The following is a 26,224-nucleotide window of genomic DNA, read 5'->3' on the forward strand; positions in this document are numbered from 1 at the left end:
TTCTTGAATTCTTCCTAGAATTGTACATGATGCTCCAATAACTGAAGCACGTATGTTCTATACAGATGCAAATAAATCAGGGAAAGCGGGTTATAAGTCAGGTGAATTGAGCAATGTTGAACAAAGCCCTTACAATTATGTACAGAAGGCAGGATTATATGCCCTTCTTTTGGTGCTAAGGGATTTTTAAAAACCTCTTAATATAGTTACAGATTAGTAATATGAAGAAAGAGTTATCTTTCACATTGCAACAGCTGAATTTATACCAGATGACACAGAGTTAACTTCATTGTTTATCCAGGTAAAAGACATAATCAGGAACAGGCTTTATCCGATATACATAACAAATTAACATACCAACCAACTAACACTAATCATATAAAACTATCCCCAACACCCTAACCCCCAACCAACTAAACAACTAACCAACTCACCCTAACCCCATAACCCTAACACCAACCCACTAACCCCCTAATCGGCTAACCAACTAAACAACTAACCAACTCACCCTAATCCCATAACCCTAACCCGAACCCCCTAATTTGCTAACAAACTAACCAAATAACCAACTAATCAACCAACTTACCCTAACAACCTAACCCTAACCATATAACTCTAACCACAACCCCCTAACCCCCGAATCAACTAAAAAACTAACCAACTAGCCAACAAACCCTAACCCCATAACCCTAAACAAGAAACACAAACCCCATGACTATAAAACAAAAACACAAACAACATAACCATAACACCAACCCCATAAACACCCTCACCAGCTAACCAACTAACCAACTAAAGAACTAATAAACTAACCAAATAACCCTAACCACATTACCATAACACCCTGATACTAACCACAAACCTCTAAACAACTAACCAACTAATCCACAACCTTGACCCCTTACCCTAACACCAACACACCACCCCCTTACCAGCTAACCAACTAAGCAACTAATCAACTAACCAACAAACCCTAACCCACTAACCCTAACCCCTACCCCCAACCAACTAACCAGAAACCAACTAACCAGCAACCAAATAACCAACAACCAACTAACCAGCAAACAACTAACCAGCAGCCCCCTAACAATCTAACCAACCAGCAACCAACAACCAAATAACCAGAAACCAAATAAACAGTAACCAACTAACCAGTAACCAGCTAACCTGTAAGAAGCTACCCACTAACCAGCTAACCAGTAACCTACTAACCGTCTAACCCACTAACCCTAATCACATTACCCTGAGCCCAACCACCTAACACCCTAATTAGTTAACCAACTAACCAAATAACCAAATAACCAAACACTAACCCCACAACACTAACCAAAAAAAAACCTAACCACATAACCAGAACCCCATAAACCTAACCCCCTAAAAACCAACTATCCAACTTACACTAACACCATAAACATAACCATATAACCCTAAAAACCCACTAACCAGTCTATCCTATTAACCAAGTAATCAACAAACGCTAAGACCATAACCCTCACCCCATAATCCTAAGCTACTAAACAGCTAACAAGCTAAGCAACCAACTAACCAACTAACAAAATATCAAAGTAATCAAGTAAACCTAACCCACCACTAACCCCCTAACCTGATAACAAGCTAACCAACTAACCAAACATCTAATCATAATCCACGCTAACCACATAAACATAAACCCTAACCACTAACCGGCTAACCAACTAAGCAAATAACCACAGAACCAAGTAACCCTAACCCCCAACCCTGAAACATAACCATAACCAACCCTATTACCCCCTAAGCAACTGACAAACTAACCAGTTAAATAACAAGCCCTAACATGATAACCCTAAACCCCAAACATCTAAACAAGTAACCAGTAAACAACTAACCAGTTACAAACTAACCAGGAAACAACTAACCAGGAAACAACTAACCAGGAACCAACTAACCAGTAACTAACCAGTAAACAACAGACCAGTAACCAGCTAACAAGCAGCCAGCTAACCAGTAAACTGACCAGTAACCAGCTAACAAGCAGCCAGCTAACTAGCAGCCAGCTAACCATCAGCCAAATAAACAATAACCAGCTAACCAGTAAACAGATAATCAGTAACCAGCTAACCAGGAACCAGGTAAACAGTAACCAACTAACCAGGAACCAAATAACCAGGAACCAACTAACCAGGAACCAACAAATCCAGCAAACAACTATCCAGTAACCAACAAATCTAGTAACCAACAAATCAAGTAACCAACTAACCAGTAACCAACTACCTAGTAACCAGCTAATCAGTCACCAGTTAACCAGCAGGCAGCAATCCAGTACTCAACTAACCAGTAACTAGCTAACCACTAGCCAGGTAACCAATAACCAGTTAACTAGTAGCCAACTAACAAGAAACCAACAATCCAGTAACCAACTAATCAGTAACCAAATAATGAGTAACAGTCTAACTAGTAACCAGCTTTCCAGTAACCAACTAACCCGAAACCAGCTAACCAGTAACCATCTAACCAGGAAACAAAAAATCCAGTAACCAACAAACCCTAACCCCATAATCATAAGCCGCTAAGCAGCTAACAAGGTAAAAAACCAACTAACAAGCTAACCAAATAACAAAGTAATAAAGTAACCCTACTCCACCCTAACCCCATAAAACTAACCCCCTAACCTGATAACCAGCTAACCAACTAACCAAACAACCAAATAAACAACTAATCATAAAACACGCTAACCACATAAACCTAACCACCTAACCACTAACCAGCTAACAAAATTAGCAAATAACCAAAGAACCAAGTAACCATAACCCCCAACCCTGAAACATAACCACAACCAACCGTATAAACCCCTAAACAACTGAGAAACTAACCAATTAAGTAACAAGCCCTAACATGATAACACTAAACCCCTATACATCTAACCAACTATTCAGTAGCCAGCTAAGCAGTAACCAGCTAACCATTGTCAGCTAACCAGTAACTAGCTAACCAGTAAAGAGCTAACCAGTTACGAGCTAACCAGTAAACATCGAACCAACTAATCAAATAATCCAGTAACCATCTAACCATGTAACCAACTAACCAGTAACAAACTAGGAAACAATAAATCTAGTAAACATCTAACCAGTAGCCAACAAATCAAGTAACAAACTAACCAGTAACTAGCTAAGCAGTAACCAGCTAACCATCAGCCAATTAACCAGTAGCCATATAAGCAGTAACTAGCTAACCAGCAACCAGCTAACCAGTAGCCAACTAACCAGTAATGAACAAATCAAGTAACCAACTAAACAGTAACCAACTAACCAGTAACCAACTAACCAGTAACCAACTAACCAGTAACCAACTAATCTTAACTAACAAAACAGTAACCAACTAACCAGTAACCAACTAATCTTAACTAACAAACCAGTAACCAACTAACCAGTATCCAACTAGTCCAGTAACCAACTAACCAGTAACCAACTAACCCTAACAAACCAGTAACCAACTAACCAGTATCCATCTAAACAGGAACTAACTAGTCCAGTAAACAACTAACCAGTAACCAACTAACCAGCAGCCCACTAAACAGTAACAAGATAACCAGTAACCAGCTAATCATTAACCAGCCAACCAGTAACCAACTAACAGGTAACCAACTAATCGGTAACCAACTAACCAGTAACCATCTAAACATCTACCAACCAGCGACGAACTAACTAGAAAACTAACCTACGCAAGTAACCAATGACCAACTAACAAGTAAACCCTAAACACTTAACCAACTATACAGCAAATAACCAGCAACCAACTAACAAGCAACCAACTAACAAGCAACCAACTAACAAGCAACCAACTAACCAGTAACCAACTAACCACTAACCAGCTAACCAGCAACCAATTAACCAGCAACCAACTAACCAGCAGCAAACTAAACAGTAACAAGATAACCACTAACCAGCTAATCAGGCAAACAACAAACCAGCAACCAACTAACCAGCAACCAAATAACCAAGCAACTAACCAGTAACTTTCTAACCATGTAACCAACCAGCAACAAACTAACCAGCAACCAACTAACCTGTAACCAATTAAACAGCAACCAACTAACCATTAAGCAACTTACCAGAAACCCCCTAACCATCTAACCAACATCAACCAACTAAACACTAACAAAAACTAACCAGCAACCAACTAAACAGTAATCAACTAAGCAGTAACCAGCTAACCAGTAACAAGCTACCCACTAACCAGCAAACCAGTAACCTACTAACCGTCTAACCAACCATTAATCCCCTAACCATCTAACCAACTAACCAGCAACCATCTAAACAGCAACAAAATAACCAGTATCCAATTAACTAGTAACCAGCTAACCAGTAACCTTCTAACCATCTAACCAACCAGCAACCAACTAACCACCAACCAACTAAACAGCAACCAACTAACCAGTAACCAACTAACCAGTAACCAACTAACCAGCAACCATCTAAACAGCAACAAAATAACCAGTATCCAATTAACTAGTAACCAGCTAACCAGTAACCTTCTAACCATCTAACCAACCAGCAACCAACTAACCACCAACCAACTAAAAAGCAACCAACTAACCAGTAACCCACTAACCAGTAACCAACTAACCAGAAAACAACTAACCAGCAATCAACTAACCAGCAACCAACTAACCAGTAAACCCCTAACCATCTAACCAACTAACCAGTAATCCATTAACTATCTAAACACCTAACCAGCACCCACCTAACCAGTAACCAGCTAACCAGTAATGAGCTAACCAGTAAATAACTAATCAGTACCGACTAACCAGCAACCAACTAACCAGTAACCCCCTAGCCATCTAACCAACTAACCAGAAACCAACTAACTAGTAACCAGTAACCAGCTAACCAGTAACCAGCTAACCGGCAACCAGCTAACCTGTAACCAACTAACCAGTAACCAACTAACCCGTAACCAAGTAACCAGTAAGCAACTAACCAGTAACCTGCTGACCATTAGCCAACGATCCAGTAACCAACTAAAAAAATAACCATAAGCCCGAACAATAACCCCAAACCTTAACCAACTAAACCCCATGACCCTAACACAAACCTACCAACCCACTAAAATGCTAAACAACTAACCAACTAATCAACTAAGCTAACCTACTAAGCAACTAACCCTAAACAGTAACCCGCTAATCAGTAACAGGCTAACCAGTAACCAACTAACAAGAAACCAACTAACAAGCATCCAACTAACCAGCAACCAACTAACCAGCAACCAACTAACCAGTAACCTGCTAACCAGCAACCAACTAACCAGCAACCAACTAACCAGCAACCAACTAACCAGTAACCTGCTAACCAGCAACCAACTAACCAGCAAACTAACCTGCAACCAACTGAACAGTAACCACTAACCAGTAAACCCCTAACCATCTAACCAACTAACCAGTAATCCCTTAACCATCGAACCACCTAACCAGCAACCAACTAACCAGAAACCAGCTAAGCAGTAACCAACTTACCAGCAACCAACTAACCAGTAACCAACTCACCAGTAACCAAATAACCAGCAAACTAACCAGTAACCAGCTAACCAGCAAACAACTAACCAGTAACCAGCTAACTAGTAACCCAGTAATCAGTAACCAACTGACCAGTAACCAACTAACAAGTAATCCCCTAAACATCTAACCAACTAACCAATAACCAACTAACCAGAAAATCCCTAACCATCTCACTAACAAACCAGTAATCCCTTAACCATATGACCACCTAACAAGCAACCAACTAACCAGAATGGATGCCCAAACAGTACAAAAGAACTTTGGGTGACTGTCCAGGCAGTGAGATTTCTCTGTAATTTCTAGAGTTTTGGATCTCTTGTTTATATTATATCATTCTAGAGACTTTGAAGAATAGTTTTAGTTTTCATTAGTTATAATAAACGATATAATAGAGATAAATATTCAAACTATAATTCTTGCTTGATAACTGGTTTGCGACATGTAGTCTTACTATGTTAAAATGAAAGCCTTTCTTTTTTGTTTAAACGGAAAAGGGGGAAATGATGGAGGTTGGTCTTGTATTAATCTGTTGCTTTCATTCGTAAATTTATAAAGAAACTCCCTAGGCCCATTTTATGGGCAAACCCTTAGGTGGGTGGAGTAAACAGAACAGAAGGCTGGGAGAAAGAAGCCGAGTCATGGAGGGGCCAGGATTCTCACACTCAAGAAAGACGCAGGTTAAAATCTTTCCTGGTAAGTCAGCCCGTGGTACTACACAGACTATTAGAAATGCGTTAGATCAATCTGTAAGAGCTAGCCAATAAGAGGGTGGAAATAAGGGGCCAGGCAGTGATTAAAAGAAAAGTTTCCATGTTATTATTTTTGGTAAAGCCATGCGGACAGCCGGGTGCTGGGGACGCAGCCCCGACGCTTCGAACTACATCAAGAATACATAAAGAAAAACATTAAAGACTTCCTAAAATTAAACTACGAGATGACAACAACACCCAAAACTCTGGAAGACAATGGAAGCAGTGCTAAGAGGAAAAATCGTGGCATATACAGACAGCTAACACTAGCTACATAACAACACATATGAATGATCTAGAAGACAAAAAGCGGACATGCACAGAAGTAGTAAAGAACAGGAAATTATCTAAATGAGGGCTGAAATTAATTAAATTAAAGAAAATAAAAAATGCAATGAATCAATGAGACAAAGAGCAGGTTCTTAGTGAAAAATAACTAAATTGAGAAACCAGTATGCAAACTAATAAAAAAGACGAGAGAAAATATACAAACTAACACTCCAAAAATATAAATGGATACATGACAAAAGACACTAAGGAAATACAGAGAATTCTTAGATCATAACACAAAAACCTGTACTCCACAAGTTTAGGAAAAAAAAGAAACGGAAAATTTTCCAGTGAGGGACCATCTCGCTAAATTAAACAAAGAACAGGTGAGCAATTTTAATAGGCATATACTCTTTAAGGACATAGAAGGTATCCTCAAAAGCAAGAAAAATATCCCAGGGAAAAGTGGTTTTAATGAAGAATTCTATCGGAACTTCACATACTCCTCAAAGTGTTGCTCAGAATGTAAACAGAAGGAACATAGCGAAACTCGTTTTATGAGACTACAGTTAGATTGATACTAAAAACCACAGGAAGACTCATCGAACAAAGATAATTACTAACTAATCACACTACTGAACATGAATCCAAAATAACTGAATTAAAGACTCAAACCAAATCAAATAATACATAAAAAATTCTTTCATAATCGAGTCACCCTTATAACAGAGGTGCAGGGATGGTACTGCAGTCATCAACTTAAGCCATAACAGAAATAAACCTAAAGAAAAAATACATATGACCATTTTACATATCATACTTATCTTCAAAAATTGTCCACATAATCCATTAATCGCACCTAAAAGAATAGTAATGAAAATTATGAATTTGCATAACCTGTATGTCCGGATTACAGAGATTTTCTTTAAATTTCAGCCATTTATTTGGAAAAACTGGTTGGAGCTACTTTGAGAAAATAATTCAAAATAAATTGATCAATTATAGTTACATATGCTGAACTAAGGAACACTTGTTCTGAAATATCACAACTTGTGACTTGATCACTGTCACCAGGAAGAATCAAACATAACAAAACAGTAACAGGAAGCCGTCTTCATGCATGGATTGCCTTCATCACAGCCCTTACTGCAATGCCGATGAAAAGTTGGAAGATCATAGCTACCTTGAAAGCTGTTCAACTATTTACTGTCACATTTTTAGGAATAGCAGTGGAGCCAGCAGTTAAACATAAAACATCACGCAGTGGCTTTTCTTGCTGCAATTCTTTATATTTTCCCCTTAGACACCTTAGATTGACTTCAAGTCCCCACGGACGCTATCGTTTGCCTCCCTACGCGGATTTCAACTCCACAGGTCCGCGTAGTCTCTGCCCATGTGGTTTGCTCTTTTCTGAGTCGTTTTCAAATCTCCCTTGCAAGCGCAGCTAGAACCAGAGCATGCGGTTCCTAATTCCCCTAAGGTGCTAACTAGTAACCAGCTATCCAGTAACCAGCTGATCAGCAACCAGCTAACCAGTAAACAGCTATTGAGTAACCAGCTAACCAAGAACCAGAAAACCAGTAACCTGCCAACAAGTAACCTGCTAACCTGTATCCAACTAACCAGTAACAAATTAACCAGAAACCAAAAAATCCATTAACCAACTAACCAGTAACCAACGAACCAATAACCACCTAACCAGTGACCAACTAACCAATAACCACCTAACCGGTAATCAGCTAAACAGCAACCAACTAACCATAAAAGAAATTACCAGTAACCAGCTAAACAGCAACCATATAACCAGTAACCAACTAACCAGGAACAAAGAAATCCAGTAACCAAATAACCAGCTAAAAAACTAACCAGTACCCAGTTAACCAGAAACCTACAAATCCAGTAACCAGCTAACCAGCAGCCAAATAACCAGTAACCAACAAATCGAGTAAGCACCTAACCAGTAACCAATTAAACAGTAATCAACTAACCAGTAACCAACTAACCAGTAACGAAATAACCAGGAACCAACAAATCCAATAACCATCTAACCAGTAACCAACTAACTGCCTAACCAACTAACGAGTAACCAGCTAAATAGTAACCAGCTATCCAGTAACCAGCTGACCAGCAACCAGCTAACCAGTAACCAGCTAACGAGTAATCAGCTAAACAGGAACCAGATAACCAGTAACCAACAAATCTAATAATCAACTAACGAATAACCAAATAACCAGGAACCAACAAATCCAATAACCAGCTAACCAGCTGACCAACCAGCTGACCAACTAACCAGTAACCAGCTATCCATTAAATAGCTGACCAGCAACCAGCTAACCTGGAACCAGCTAACCAGGAACCAACAAATCCAGTAACAAGTAATGAGTAACCAAGTAACGAGTAACCAACTAACGAGTAACCAACTAACGAGTAACCAACAGAGAGTAACCAACTAACCAGTAACTAACTAACCAGTAACCAAGTAACCAGTAACCAATTAACCGGTAACCAACTAACAAGGAACAAAAATCCATTAACCAACTAACCAGGAACCAAGAAATCCAGTAACCAACTAACCAGTCACCAGCTAACCAGTAACCAGCTAACCAGCAACCAACTAACCATAAACAAAATAACCAGTCACCAGCTAAACAGTAACCAGCTAACCAGTAACCAGCTAACCAGTAACCAACAAATCCAGTAACCAACAAATCTAGCAACCAACAAATCCAGTAACCAACTAAGCAGTAACCAACTAACAAGTAACCAACTAGCCAGTAACCAAATAGCCAGCTAACAAACGAACCAGTACCCAGTTAACCAGAAACCTACAAATCCAGTAACCAGATAACCAGCAGCCAAATAACCAGTAACCAAAAAATCGAGTAAGCACCTAACCAGTAACCAATTAACCAGTAATCAACTAACCAGTAACCACCTAACCGCCTAACCAACAAACCAGTAACCAGCTAAATAGTAACCAGCTATCCAGTAACCAGCTGATCAGCAACCAGCTAACCAGTAACCAGCTAACAAGTAACCAGCTAACAAAAAACCAGATAACCAGCAACCAAGAAATCTAATAATCAACTAACCAATAACCACATAACCAGGAACCAACAAATCCAATAACCAGCTAACCAGCTGACCAACCAGCTAACCAACTAACCAGTAACCAGCTATCCATTAAATAGCTGACCAGCAACCAGCTAACCTGGAACCAGCTAACCAGGAACCAATAAATGCGGTAACCAACTAATGAGTAACCAACTAATGAGTAACCAACTAACGAGTAACAAACTAACCAGTAACCAAGTAACCAGTAACCAAGTAACCAGTAACCAAGAAACCGGCAACCAACTAACCGGCAACCAACTAACCAGGAACAAAAACCCATTAACCAACTAGCTAGCAACCAACTAACCAATAACCACCTAACCAGTAACCAACTAACCAATAACCACCTAACCAGTTATCAGCAAACCAGCAACCAACTAACCATAAACCAAATAACCAGTAACCAGCTAACCAGTAACCATATAACCAGGAACCAACAAATCCAGTAACCAACAAATCCAGTAACCAACTAGGCAGTAACCAATTAACCAGTAAGCAAATAATCAGTGACCAAATAACCAGCTAACAAACTAACCAGTACCCAGTTAACCAGAAACCTACAAATCGAGTAACCAGCTAACCAGCAACCATATAACCAGTAACCAACAAATCGAGTAAGCACCTAACCAGTAACCAATTAACCAGTAATAAACTAACGAGTAACCAACTAACCAGGAACCAAGAAATCCAGTAACCAACTAACCAGTAACCAACTAAGCAGTAACCAGCTAACCAGCAACCAGCTGACCAGCAACCAGCTGACCAGCAACCAGCTAACCAGCAACCAAATAACCATAAACCAAATAACCAGCAACCAGCTAACCAGTAACCAACAAATCCAGTAACCAACTAAGCAGTAACCAACTAACCAGTAACCAACTAATCAGTAAACAAATAACCAGCTAACAAACTAACCAGTACCCAGTTAACCAGAAACCTACAAATAGAGTAACCAGCTAACCAGCAACCAAATACCAGTAACCAACAAATCGAGTAAGCACCTAACCAGTAACCAATTAACCAGTAATCAACTAACCAGTAACCAACTAACCAGGAAAGAGAAATCCAGTAACCAACTAACCAGGAAAGAGAAATCCAGTAACCAACTAACCAGTAACCAGCTAACCAGCAACCAGCTGACCAGCAACCAGCTGACCAGCAACCAGCTAACCAGCAACCAACTAACCATAAACCAAATAAACAGTAACCAGCTAAACAGGAACCAACAAATCCAGTAACCAACAAATCCAGTAACCAACTAAGCAGTAACCAACAAACCAGTAACCAACTAATCAGTAAACAAATAACTAGCTAACAAACTAACCAGTACCCAGTTAACCAGAAACCTACAAATCCAGTAACCAGCTAACCAGCAGCCAAATAACCAGTAACCAACAAATCGAGTAAGCACCTAACCAGTAACCAATTAACCAGTAATCAACTAACCAGTAACCAACTAACCAGTAACCAACTAACCAGTAACGAAATAACCAGGAACCAACAAATCCAATAACCATCTAACCAGTAACCAACTAACCGCCTAACCAACTAACAAGTAACCAGCTAAATAGTAACCAGCTATCCAGTAACCAGCTGACCAAAAACCAGATAACCAGGAAACAGATAACCAGTAACCAACAAATCTAATAATCAACTAACCAATAACCAAATAACCAGGAACCAACAAATCCAATAACCAGCTAACCAGCTGACCAACCAGCTGACCAACCAGCTAACCAGTAACCAGCTATCCACTAACCAGCTGACCAGCAACCAGCTAACCAGGAACCAACAAATCCGGTAACCAAGTAACGAGTAACCAACTAACGAGTAACCAACTAACGAGTAACCAGCTAACGAGTAACCGGCTAACGAGTAACCAACTAACCAGTAACCAACTAACCAGTCACCAGCTAACCAGTCACCAGCTAACCAGTAACCAGCTAACCAGTAACCAGCTAACCAGCAACCAACTAACCATAAACCAAATAACCAGTAACCAGCTAACCAGTAACCATATAACCAGGAACCAACAAATCCAGTAACGAAAAAATCCAGTAATTAACTAAGCAGTAACCAACTAAGCAGTAACCAACTAACAAGTAACCAACTAACCAGCTAACAAACTAACCAGTACCCAGTTAACCAGAAACCTACAAATCCAGTAACCAGCTAACCAGCAGCCAAATAACCAGTAACCAACAAATCGAGTAAGCACCTAACCAGTAACCAACTAACCAGTAACGAAATAACCAGTAACCAACAAATCCAATAACCATCTAACCAGTAACCACCTAACCGCCTAACCAACAAACCAGTAACCAGCTAAATAGTAACCAGCTATCCAGTAACCAGCTGATCAGCAACCAGCTAACCAGTAACCAGCTAACAAGTAACCAGCTAACCAAAAACCAGATAACCAGCAACCAAGAATTCTAATAATCAACTAACCAATAACCACATAACCAGGAACCTACAAATCCAATAACCAGCTAACCAGCTGACCAACCAGCTAACCAACTATCCAGTAACCAGCTATCCATTAAATAGCTGACCAGCAACCAGCTAACCCGGAACCAGCTAACCAGGAACCAACAAATCCGGTAACCAACTAACGAGTAACCAACTAACGAGTAACCAACTAACGAGTAACCAACTAACCAGTAACCAAGTAACCAGTAACCAAGTAACCGGCAACCAACTAACCGGCAACCAACTAACCAGGAACAAAAATCCATTAACCAACTAGCTAGCAACCAACTAACCAATAACCACCTAACCAGTAACCAACTAACCAATAACCACCTAACCAGTAATCAGCAAACCAGCAACCAAGTAACCATAAACCGAATAACCAGTAACCAGCTAACCAGTAACCATATAACCAGGAACCAACAAATCCAGTAACCAACTAAGCAGTAACCAATTAACCAGTAAGCAAATAATCAGTAACCAAATAACCAGCTAACAAACTAACCAGTACCCAGTTAACCAGAAACCTACCAATCGAGTAACCAGCTAACCAGCAACCAAATAACCAGTAACCAAATAACCAGTAACCAACAAATCGAGTAAGCACCTAACCAGTAACCAATTAACCAGTAATAAACTAACCAGTAACCAACTAACCAGGAACCAAGAAATCCAGTAACCAACTAACCAGTCACCAGCTAACCAGTAACCAGCTAACCAGCAACCAACTGACCAGCAACCAGCTGACCATAAACCAAATAACCAGTAACCAAATAACCAGTAACCAGCTAACCAGGAACCAACAAATCCAGTAACCAACTAAGCAGTAACCAACTAACCAGTAAACAACTAATCAGTAAACAAATAACCAGCTAACAAACTAACCAGTACCCAGTTAACCAGAAACCTACAAATCCAGTAACCAGCTAACCAGCAGCCAAATAACCAGTAACCAACAAATCGAGTAAGCACCTAACCAGTAACCAATTAACCAGTAATCAACTAACCAGTAACCAACTAACCAGTAATGAAATAACCGGAACCAACAAATCCAATAACCATCTAACCAGTAACCAACTAACCGCCTAACCAACTAACCAGTAACCAGCTAAATAGTAACCAGCTATCCAGTAACCAGCTGACCAGCAACCAGATAACCAGGAAACAGATAACCAGTAACCAACAAATCTAATAATCAACTAACCAATAACCAAATAACCAGGAACCAAGAAATCCAATAACCAGCTAACCAGCTGACCAACCAGCTGACCAACCAGCTATCCATTAACCAGCTGACCAGCAACCAACTAACCAGGGACCAACAAATCCGGTAACCAAGTAATGAGTAACCAACTAACGAGTAACCAACTAACGAATAACCAACTAACGAGTAACCAACTAACCAGTAACCAAGTAACCAGTAACCAAGTAACCGGCAACCAACTAACCGGCAACTAACCAGGAACAAAAATCCATTAACCAACTAGCCACTAACCAACTAACCAATAACCGCCTAACCAGTAACCAACTAACCAATAACCAAATAACCAGTAATCAGCAAACCAGCAACCAACTAACCATAAACCAAATAACCAGTAACCAGCTAACCAGTAACCATATAACCAGGAACGAACAAATCCAGTAACCAACAAATCCAGTAACCAACTAAGCAGTAACCAATTAACCAGTAAGCAACTAATCAGTAACCAAATAACCAGCTAACAAACTAACCAGTACCCAGTTAACCAGAAACCTACAAATCCAGTAACCAGCTAACCAGCAACCAAATAACCAGTAACCAACAAATCGAGTAAGCACCTAACCAGTAACCAATTAACCAGTAATCAACTAACCAGTAACCAACTAACCAGTCACCAGCTAACCAGTAACCAGCTAACCAGCAACCAGCTCACCAGCAACCAAATAACCATAAACCAAATAACCAGTAACCAGCTAACCAGTAACCAGCTAACCAGTAACCATATAACCAGGAACCAACAAATCCAGTAACTAACAAATCCAGTAAACAACAAATCCAGTAAATAAGATCAATCTGTAAGAGCTAGTCAATAAGAGGGTGGAAATAAGGGGCCAGGCAGTGATTAAAAGAACAGTTTCCATGTTATTATTTTTGGTAAAGCCATGCGGAGAGCCGGGTGCTGTTATCCCTGCAGTTATTGGCTGGAGGAGCGGAAGGACCTCCCTATACATCTCCTACATGGAATAATTTGAGGTGTCTGAATATTTCTGATAATAACATGTGGATAATAGGTAGCCAACAGTATTTCGAAATTATCCTTGATTTTCAGTGAGATTGCAGCACTACTTACACCTGATATTAAAATAGGCAAATCTCAGTCACCCTCAAAGACTTTCTAAGCATAGCCCATTACTGAAACCTGGGACAATGAAACTGGGACAATAAAACCACGTCTCTGTCCATGTGGTTTCCTCTTCTCTCAGTCGTTTTCAAATCTCCCTTGTAAGCGCAGTCCTTAAGCGGAGCAAAGCAGAGCATGCAGTTACCGGTTAACGAAAGCTGCAACCCCTTGGGACTCCGGGTTACTCCTCTCTACCACTGGATTCTTGGTTTATGTTGCCGTGAACGGAACTGATTTAATTGCATTAACTTTGTTGAGCAACCTCAGTTCACAGTCTTTAACAAATACTTGGCGGACACTAAAACAGGACCCAGTATTCATCACGAATTGGCAACATCGCCACCTGCTGGATAATAACTAGGCGGACACTAAAACAGGACCCAGCTTTCATCACGAGCTGGCAACAGCGCCACCTGCTGGATAACAGGTAATATATCAGTTTTCGTTTCCCTCACGAATTTTATGGCTTTGCTTAACAAAACAATGGGTTATGTCATGAAAGGTTTATATGACTATGGGGATAACTGAATTTACTGACTACTAGGTTTCAGTATTCTTTTGAATATTCTATCATTTAGGAAAAATATGGCACTCCTAAGAACCATGCAATCATAACTAGAAACTCATGCAGATCAGGAGATTCAGGATTCAAAAGCTTTGGAATAAAAGGTGCAGAATGGGGAGCAAAAAATTGATAACTAAGAAAAATCACTAGAAACACATGTAAGTCAGGAGATTAACAATTTAAGAGAGACAATGAAAAAAGACTTGAAATGATTAAAGAAAGTATTGGAGCTGGTGAACAGAGTAAGAAGGCACAAGGACAGGATACAATGCTACCACCAGCTATTAGAACTGGCTTACCCAGGGTTTTAGCGACATACCCTGTAATTCATTCTGACAAAGCGTCAACTTGTAAAGGCTCAAAGGGTGTCAGAGAAGCTAGATGGATGCCAATAACAAGGAATGCTCTAAAAGAAATTAAGCAAGCTATTGTTACCTTTGTCTTGCACTATGCATATGTTAAGGAAATGATAAGGACCTAGGATTATAATGCTAGAGCTACACCCAAGATTTCCATCAGTTATTGTCTGCAGTTTTAGATAATATACCTTCCTTGATGTTTGGAATGTATTTCTGAGAAGTATCCAAACATATGGAACAGCAAGGAAGAGCTGTAGGTGTGAAGGTTTCCCAAGATCAAATTCCTGGTGTAGGAGAATATGCCGAACCACAGGTCCAAGCTCTTTATGATGATGAATTACAGTGTCCATGTCACCAAGTAAAAAATTAAAAACTAATGTTGAAAAATTCCACCAATTAATTATAAAAGGTAAACTGAGACTTCGTCAACTAGCAGATATACAACAAAGAGAAATTATAGTGCCTTTTAATAATGAAGAAATAAAAAAGTTTTCAGAAGACAATTTACCAAGGCAAAGAGCTCATGCTAATTTTTTGGGAGAAATTAATAGCAACTATCCCAAAAGTGGTAGAACTAAGCTCATAAAGAGAACTTCTTGAATTCTTCCTAGAATTGTACGTGATGCTGCAATAACTGGAGCACGTACGTTCTATACAGATGAAAATAAATCAGGGAAAGCGGGTTACAAGTAAGATGAATTGAGCAAGGTTGAACAAAGCCCTTTTAAGTATGTACAGAAAGCAGAATTAAAAGCCATTCTTATGGAGCTAAGGGGTTTTAAAGAACCTCTTAATATAGTTACATATTCGTAATATGAAGAAAGAGTTATCTTGCACATTGCAACTGCTCAATTTATACCAGATGACACAGAGTTGACTTCATTGTTTATCCAGGTAAAAGACATAATCAGGAACGGGCTTGATACAATGTACATAACACACATCCGGTCCCATACAGGTCTGCCTTGTCATAAAGCAGAAGGCAACGCTGTTATTGATAAATTATTGATTGGAAGCGTGTTGCAGGCCTCAGAATTTCATAAGAAGCATATTGGCAATAGTAAAGGCATAAAGAAAGAATTTTTCACCACATGACAACAAGATAAGGACATTATAAAGAGATGTCCTACTTGTTCTTTCTTCAATCAAACACCGTTGCCAACAGTGAGTAACCCAAAGGGTACTAAGAGAAATGAAATCTGGCAGATGGATGTGTTCCACTTTATGTAATATGGCAAATTAAAATATGGGCACCACAACATAGACACTTATTCGGGTTGTCAATGGGCTAGTGTCCTGATCTCAAATATAGACAGACAATGGTCCACCATATGTACCTAAGGAAATGAAATGCTTTTTTGCTGATTATAATATAAAACACATTGCAGGTACACCACATAATCCCACAGTTATAGAAAGATCAAACCGCACTATAAAGCACATGCTGAACAAACAGAAAGGGACCGAAAACACCCCCAGAAATAGATTACATAATACTTTATTGACCTCGAATTTTCTTAATGCTAATGAGACAGCAGCAGAAAGACATTGGATAATGGAAAAGTATGCTGAACTAAATCCACCAATTCATTTCAAAGATGTGCTGACCTCTCAATGGAAGCAAGGAGATGTGCTACGTTGGGGAAGGGGTTTTAGTCTTATTATATTATGCTTATTATAACTATGCTTATAACTTTCTTATGGTGATGTATGTATTGTATTCAAACAAGACAAAATGTTAATATACTTTATGTATGTTAAAACTACTTTTGAAAAAAGTATGAAATTGTGGAGACCCGGAAATGGGTCAGACTTAAGGCAACTACTGGGACAGAAGAAGTCAGCAAACAATTGCATGGGAAACCGAGAATAGTTGAAAGCTAACTCTGCAGATTTCTCAAATGTTGTGATGGATAATGAATTGGCTTTTGAGCTCAGTTCTTCACACACTACCAGTTATAAAGGAGTGCTTTGCTTCTGCATTCTTTTTGCCTGGTTTCCATGTACTTCTTTTCATTTTTGTTGAGGTATTATCTCTTGCAAAGAGAGGAAAAAGTCTCATGAACATGTATGTGAGTAAAGGTGGGTTTCAAAGGTGAAGTAATGCTTTTTACTCTGTATAAAAGGGCCACACAAAATTAATATTATGCATTTACTCATACTCTTCATCCAGTGTCCTGAATTAAATGAGACCCCTACCCAGGGACCCTGAAGCAAGAAATGATAACCGATAACACTAACCAAAGTTAAAGACATCTATGAAATGAACTTTAAGCTTTAGTAGAAAAACAATTATTATTACAGCAGGAAATGGAAAGATCTGCCAATGTTCTTGAATAGAGAGGATAAACATAATATGAAAGGTAATCCCACCAAAAGCAAACTCTAAAGTAACTGCAACCCTCATAAAAAAATCAATAATTAATGTCAGTTTAAATAAAAACAATCAACTTCATCCAGAATAAAAAACCAAAGATAGCAGAAACAATCATGTAATGGAAAGGAGCTTACAGAGGCATGACAATCCATCAACCAACAACACAGAGAGACAGTAATGGAAACAGCTTGGTAATGGTATAAAAACAGAGACTTGACTACTAGAATAAAATCCAAAACACACATAATAATCAACACTGATGAACAGCTCATCTTTTACAAAGAAGGTAAAATTAGCCAACCAAACAAAGAAAGCATCTTCAACAAATGGTGCCAGCATAACTGGAATTCAACATTTAGAAAAATGAAAAAAGATGCATATCAATCAACAGGCACAAAACTCAATTACATAGATATACCAAAAATATAAACTACTCAAGAAATTAGACATAAAAAGGGCAAATTATAAAGTCAAATAACCAAAGTTAAAAATAAACACAAAAATAAACAGATCAATCAATGTAGGAATCACAAATGGCTGAAAACCACAATCTTGAGGAAGGAAACTAGGCAATCAGAATGTGGTTGAAAATGGTATGTCTGAGGCAAAATAAGGGGCCAGTGGCAGTGTCACCGGAATTTAACTGTACTGCTTTTACTTGGTGTTAAGGAAGCTACTAGCTTTGAATGGACACCTTGTTCAATGGAAATATAGTAGAGCGGTCCTTGGACTGTCACAAAAGAAAGATGCCTTACCTTCTCTGATGACTGTATGGATGTGGTAGGGAAGCTGCTTGTTTGTTCACGGATGCTGATACCTAGGTAACAACACAGAAACCATATTATTTGTAACAGTGATTGGCAATTTGCTTAAGCATATGTCTGACTAAGTCATCATAAATGAACACATCAAAATTAATGTATACTATAACAAGGCTGTGGACTACATTGTGAATTTCCTGCATCGATCTCCAGCATAACTACATTGTTTTTCTCTTAATACACCTTCTCTCTGTCAGGATTAACTTCTATTTCCCAAATGACTATCACACAGCAAAGTTAATATCTGAAAGAGATTTCTCACTAAACAACGGAATTAACACCACACAGAGAGGACTCTGATATGACCTTAAGCATGAGTGAAAGCAGCAAACAGAAATCAGGCACCCAAAAATCAGCTAAGTTTTCTGACCATTCAGAGGTGCTTCTCTCTGGCTAATAAATTTCTCTACCTACCCCATCACAGATAGAGTACAAGGATTCAGATGAACCTGCATGGTGCTGTGGACCATCAAATACTCCATGGTGGAGTGGATACAAGAGAATCAAGAGATAAAATAACTAAGAAAAGGAAGACCAAGAAAAAAATTACACAGGTTGCCACAGCAAAGACCGTAACACCAGCCAAGACTTAGCACAGATGTACATGCGTGTAAAACTCCCTCCGACAATCTGAAAGAGAGCTTAATAGCATGAGAATTCAGCAAACATACAACAGCAAGAAGGACGCAACACCAGAAGCTTTTCCTGCTGCAGAAAATTCAGGACACAATGCGGTCACTGTGTCTCTTGCTCTCTCTGGGCAAACCTCTCCCCACACTTGAGTAGGACTTGGAAAACCAAACACAGATTGACAGGTGGGCACTACCCTTAGCTCCACGCATTATGCAAGCAGGGTACAATCATTGCGCGATAATAGCATAAGTCAGGACTAGCTGATATTAGGAGTTGATTATCACAGAGAGCACTCGCTTTCATGATCACTGAAGGCGGGAGCCAGCACCATCTGGTGCAACTACGCATAAGACTACACACAGACATCAGGTGTGACTCCACGCGGCTCTCTACAGAGAATCTGAAAACGCTAATCAAAAGGATAAAAAAGAAATGTACATTAAAGGTAATTTTTTAAAAGAGATAGGGGCCATCGAACAATGAGAAAAAAATTTTTAAAAAATGGATGAGAAGAATCTCAAAAAATAAAGAAATGAAAAATCACTCAAAGATACCTTAGAAAAAGAAAACAAGAAAAAGGAATAAAACCGGAAATGGAAAGAGTACAAGACTTGAAAACTGAAATGGAGGAAATCTTTAAAAATAATAAAGGAATGGCTGGATACATACAATATCGGAAAAAAAACAATGGATCCAGAGACAAGTATAAACAGTAGAATAGAAGAGATAGAAGAATCTCAGAAATCGAATATATTAGAGGAAATAAACACACTGATGAAAGAAAACAGCAAACAGAACAAATTCTTAAAGATAGAAATCCAAAAAATCTGGGACAACACGAAAAGAACAAAAATAACAATAAAGGTAAAAGGAGAAGAAATACAGCTACAAGACCAAGAAAATAGATCGATAAAAATAAAAGTCTTTCCAAACATGAGGAAGGATATTCCTAATGAGGTACAAGCACATACGGAACACCTAATAGATCATATTTTAAAAACCACCATAATTATTAATATCTAACAAGAATTACCTTAAACTTAAAGCATGCATAAGAGAATAAGATGGACAGTTCATACTCATAGCATGAATCTTTCATCAGAATGAAATATCAATACCAAATATAAATTTCAGGAAAATAAAAAAAAAATATTAAAAGATATCAGAGTATGTCTCAGAACACACTAATAGTAGGAGACACCGCAGCACTCCTCTCTCAACAATAGACAAAACAACCAGACAGAAAACTAACAGCAATTTCGAAGAATATACCTCCTGAGCATCTCACGGCACCTTATTATATATTGACCCCATACCTGGTAACAAAGTAAACTTAACAGACAAAAAAAAGTTTTTGGCCGAGCCCGGTGGATCTCTGTGAATTCGTGACAGGGCTGGTATACAAGAGCTAGTCACCGAACAGGAACCAAAAGCAAGAGAGAAACCCTGTCTAGAAAATGACTAAAGGGAGGGGGGGAATACTGAGATGGCTCAGGTTAAGAGCCATTGACTGCTCTTCCGAAGGACCTGACTTAAATTCCCACAACCACAAGGTGGCGCACAACCTACGGTAATCATCTCTGGCGCCCTCTTCTAGCCTACAGTCATACACACAGACTTTTGCAAACATAATCAGCAAATGAAGAAATATGTAAATAAATCCCTAAAATCTAAAGGAATTTTTGCCACCACATGAGCCTTATCAGATCACCATGGATCAAAGTTAGAATACAACAACAGTTATAATACCAGGATACCGACAAACTTATGGAAACCGAACAGTAGACCACCCGTTGTTCTAGGAAGAATTAAAAAAAAAATAAAGTCTTCACGGAATTCAACTAAAATAAAGACACAACATAAACAAAATGAAAGCAGCTCTAAGAGGTTAGTTCATCGTACTAAGTGCACACATAACAAAAATAGAAGAAGCTCACATTAAACACTTAACAGCACTGCTAAAAGAGCTTGAAAAAAAAGGAATCTCACACAGAAAATCATCAACTGAAGGAGTGAAACTAACAAAATTTAAACACAGAAAATACAAAGAAATCAACGAACCACAGAGCTGGTTAATCGAGGAAAAACAAGATTGACAAGAGGGTATCCAATTTAATAAACAGGCACAGTAAGAGAACATGGAAACTAACTAGATAATTAATGAAATGGGGGAAATAACAGACTCTAAGGAGACCATGAAATAATTTGATCTTGCTGGAAAGGCATATATGACACAAAATTGGACAATGTAAAAGAAATGGACCTGTTTGTAGAAAAATAACATATACCAATAATCAATAAGACGAGGGGAACAATGAAAATGGACTGAGAAGCAGTCAGGAAATATCAGGAGCCGTAAAAAACCTACAAACCAAGAAAAGCACAGGTCTAATTAGCTTTAATGAAGAACTTTAACAGAAATTCAAAGAAGAGGTGAAAATCCTTAAGCTGTTTCACATAATAGAAACAGAAGAGTCATTGAAAAACTTTCTATGAAGCTACATCATTGTCCTCATATCAAAACACCAAAAAAACTCAACATAGAGAAAATCACCAAACATGCATGCTCATAAACATAGATGCAAAAACAGTGAAACATCTAATACAAAAAAACACAAACAGAAAATATATCACGATATAAGAGGATTGAGATCATAGATGCAGGGCTGACCGAAAACATGAAAATCTATAAATCAAAGCTGTTATACAGATATAAGCACAATGCAATACATATAAATACACTGAAAGAAAAAGAAACCATACAATAATTTCATTAGTTGCTGGAAAAGCATTTGTTAAAGATAAACACTATGTAATGATAAATTGCTTGTAACCAACTAACGAACTAACAAACTAACCAACTAACACTAACCCCCAACCCTGACCCCTAACCATAACCCCGTCTAACCCTATAACCAAAATACTAACCACTTAACCAACTAACCCTAACCCCATAACCATAAACCACTAACCAGCTAACAAAATAACCAACTAACAAACTAACCAACCAGCCAACTAACCATAATCCACAACCCTGACCGCAACCCTAAACCCAACCCCCTAACCCACTAATCAACTAACCAACTAAAACTAACCACATAACCCTTACGCAAAACCCCTAACCACCTAATCAACTAATCAAAAAACTAAGCAACTAACAAACTAAACAACTAACCAACTAACCCTAACCCCAAACCCCTAACCCCCTAATCACCTAACCAAATAATCACCTAACCAAATAACCAAATAATCAACTTACAAAGTCACCCTAATGCCATAACAGTAACCCCATAACCCTAACCCCAACCACATAACCAACTAACCAAATAACCAATCATCCAACTAAACCTACCCCTAACCCTAAGCCTTTAAGCCTAACCCCAAACACCAAACCACATAACCACCTAACAAACTAACCACCTAAAACCTAACCAACTAACCAAATAGACAACTAAACCTAACCCACAAACTTTACCACTAACCCTAAACACAAACCACAAACCTCATAAACAGTTATTAATCTAACCAACTAACCAACTAACCAATTTACCAACTAACGCTAACCCCCAACCCTATCCCCATAACCCTAACCACAACCCCATAACCACATAATATAATAGCCAAATAACCAGTTAAGCAACAAAACAACTAATCAACTAACCAACTAAACAACTAAGCCTAACCCCATAACCCTAACCGCAACCCGGTAACTAACCAACTAACGCTAACCACATAACCCTAACGACATAACCCTAACCACATAACCCTAACCACCCTACCAAATAACCCCCTAACCATCTAACGAACTAATCGACTAACCAGGAACCAACTAACCAGAAACCAACTCACCAGTAACCAGCTTACCAGTAACCAGCTATCCAATAACTAACAAATCGAGTAAGCACCTAACCAGTAACAAACTAACAAGTAACCCAAAAACTAGTAACCAAACATCCAGTAACCAAATAACCACAAAGCAACTAACCAGTAACCAACGAACCATTATCCAAATAAACAGAAAACAACTAGCCATTAACATACTAACCATTAACCTGCTAACCAGTAACCAACTGACCAGTAACCAACTAATCAGAAAATTGCTAACCAGCAACCAACTAACCAGCAACCAACTAACCAGGAAACAATAAACCCAGTAAACAACCAACCAGTAACCAACTAAACAGTAACCAGCTAACCAGTAACCAAATAGCCACTAACCAAATAACCTGTAACCAAGTAACCAGTGACCAAATAACCAGGTAACCCACTAACCAGTAACCAGCTAACCATTAACCAGCTATCCAGTAAGCAACAAATCCAGTAACCAACTAACCAGTAACCAGCTACCCAATAACCAACATATACATTAACCTCATAACCGGTAACTAACCAGTAGCCAAATAACGAGTTACCAACTAACCAGGAACCAACAAATAAAATAACCAACTAAACAGCAACCAACTAACCAGAAACCAACAAATCCAGTAACCAAATAACCAGTAACCAACTAACCAGGAACCAACAAATCCAGTAACCAATTAAGAAGTAACCATACAAACCAGTAACCAACTAACCAGTAACCAGTTAACCAGGAACCAGCTAACGAGTAACCAACAAATCCAGTAAGCACCTATCTAGTAACCTATTAGCCAGTAATCAACTACTAGTAACCAACAAACCAGTAGCCAACTACTCAATAACCAAATAACCAGCTAACAAACTAACCAGTACACAGTTAACCAGTAACCAACAAATACAGGAAGCACCTAACCAGTAACCAATTAACCAGTAATCAACTAATCAGTAACCAAATTACCAGCTAACAAAGTAACCAGTAAACAACTAACCAGTAACCAACTAACCAGGAATCAAATAACCAGGAACAAACAAATCCAATAACCAACTAACCAGTAACCAGATGACCAGCAACCAGGTGACCAGTAACCGGGTAATGAGTAACCAGCTAACCAGGAACGAACTAACCAGAAACCAACTAAACAGTAAACAACAAATCAAATAACCAACTAAACAAAAACCAAGTAACCAGGAACCAACAAATCCAGTAACCAACTAACCAGTAACCAACTGACCTGCAACCAACTAACCAGTAACCAACTAACCAGGAACAAAAAATCCATTAAGCAAGTAACCAGTAACCAACTAACCAATAACCACCTAACCAGTAACCAACTAACCAATAAACAACTAACCAGTAATCAGCTAACCAGGAACCAACTAACCAGAAACCAAATATCCAGTAACCTGCTAACCAGTAACCAAGTAACCAGAAACCAACAAACCAGGAAAAAATCCATTAACCAACTAACCAGTAACCAACTAACCAATAACCACCTAACCAGTAAACAACTAACCAATAACAACCTAACCAGTAATCAGCTAACCAGCAACCAACTAACCATAAACCAAAAAACCAGTAACCAGCTAACAGTAACCATATAACCAGTAACCAACTAACCAGGAACCAACAAATCCAGTAACCGGCAAATCCAGTAGTCAACAAACCAGAAACCAACAAATACAGTGACCGGCAAATCCAGTAATCAACAAACCAGAAACCAACAAATCCAGTGACCACATAACCAGTAACCAACGAACCAGTAACCAACTAATCGTTAACCAAATAACCAGTAAGCAACTAACCAATTAACCAACTAACCAGCTAACCAACTAACCAAATAATGATAACCACACCCTAAATCAACCTACTACCCACTAACCAACTAACCAACTAACCACTAAACCTAACCCCATTATCCTAACCACTTAAACAACTAACCAACTAACCAAACAATCCTAACCACAAACACCCTTACCAACTTACGAGTAACCAGTTTACCAGCAACCAACTGACCAGTATCCAACTAACCAGTAACCAACTAATCAGCTAACCAACTAAACATATAACCACAATCCCAAACATGACCCCAAACCTTAACCAAGTACACCTAACCCCATGACCCTATCACAAACCTACCAAGCCACTAAAATGATAAACTAACCAACTAATCAACTTTCTAAACTAACCTACTAAGCAACTAACCCTAAACCCCCAGCCATAACAACACCATAACCCTAATCACAACCACCTAAACCCCTAATCAACTAAGCAACTAACCAAATAACCAACTGACCCTAACCACGTAACCCAAACCCCATTACCCTATCAACAACCCACAAACACCCTAACCAAATAACCACTTAACAAAGTAAACAACTAACAAACTAACCCAAACCACCAACCCTGACCCCTAAACATAACCCCAACCACTTAAACCCCTAAACAACTAATCAACTAACAGACAAACCATAACGCCATAACCCTAACCACAAAACCATAGCCCCATAACCCTAACCCCATAACCCGAACAACAAACAGCTAACCTGACAAGCAACTGAACAAGTAACCAACTAACCATTACCACCAACACTGACCACAAATATAACCCCAAACACATAACCAACTAACCAACTAAGCAACTAAGCAACTAACCCAAACCCAAAAACCCTAACCCAAACCAACTAGCCCATTAAGCAGCTAAACAACTAATCAACCAACCAACTAAACAACTAACCCTTAACGCCCAAACACTAACCACATAACCCTAACCACAACCCATAAACCCATAAACAACGAAACTAACCAAGTAATCAACTAACAATAACCACATAATCCAAACTGCATAACCCTATCACCAACCCACAGATACCCTAATCAAATAACCAACTAACCAAATAATCAAAAACGAAATAAACTAACGCCATAACCCTAACCCCAACCACCTAACCCGTTAATCAGCTAACCAACTAACCAACTAACCAACTAATTGTAACCCCCCAACCCTAACCCCTTAACGAACAACAAACCCAGAAACACCTAATCAACTAAACTATACAACTAACCATAACCCCCTTACCCAAAACCCATAACACTA

General features: G+C 38.8%; 1 long non-coding RNA gene across 1 annotated transcript in view; it reads right to left on the minus strand.

The window, feature by feature from the left end:
- Positions 1–18,505: 18,505 nt before the first annotated feature.
- Positions 18,506–26,224, minus strand: part of LOC130864652 (uncharacterized) — a 75,051-nt gene continuing 67,332 nt past the window's right edge. The window contains exon 5 of the long non-coding RNA XR_009055993.1: positions 18,506–18,634. This is a non-coding gene — a long non-coding RNA (uncharacterized LOC130864652). The remainder of the gene's footprint in view (positions 18,635–26,224) is intronic.

This window comes from Chionomys nivalis, chromosome 22 (assembly GCF_950005125.1).
Source record: "Chionomys nivalis chromosome 22, mChiNiv1.1, whole genome shotgun sequence".
NCBI lineage: Eukaryota > Metazoa > Chordata > Mammalia > Rodentia > Cricetidae > Chionomys > Chionomys nivalis.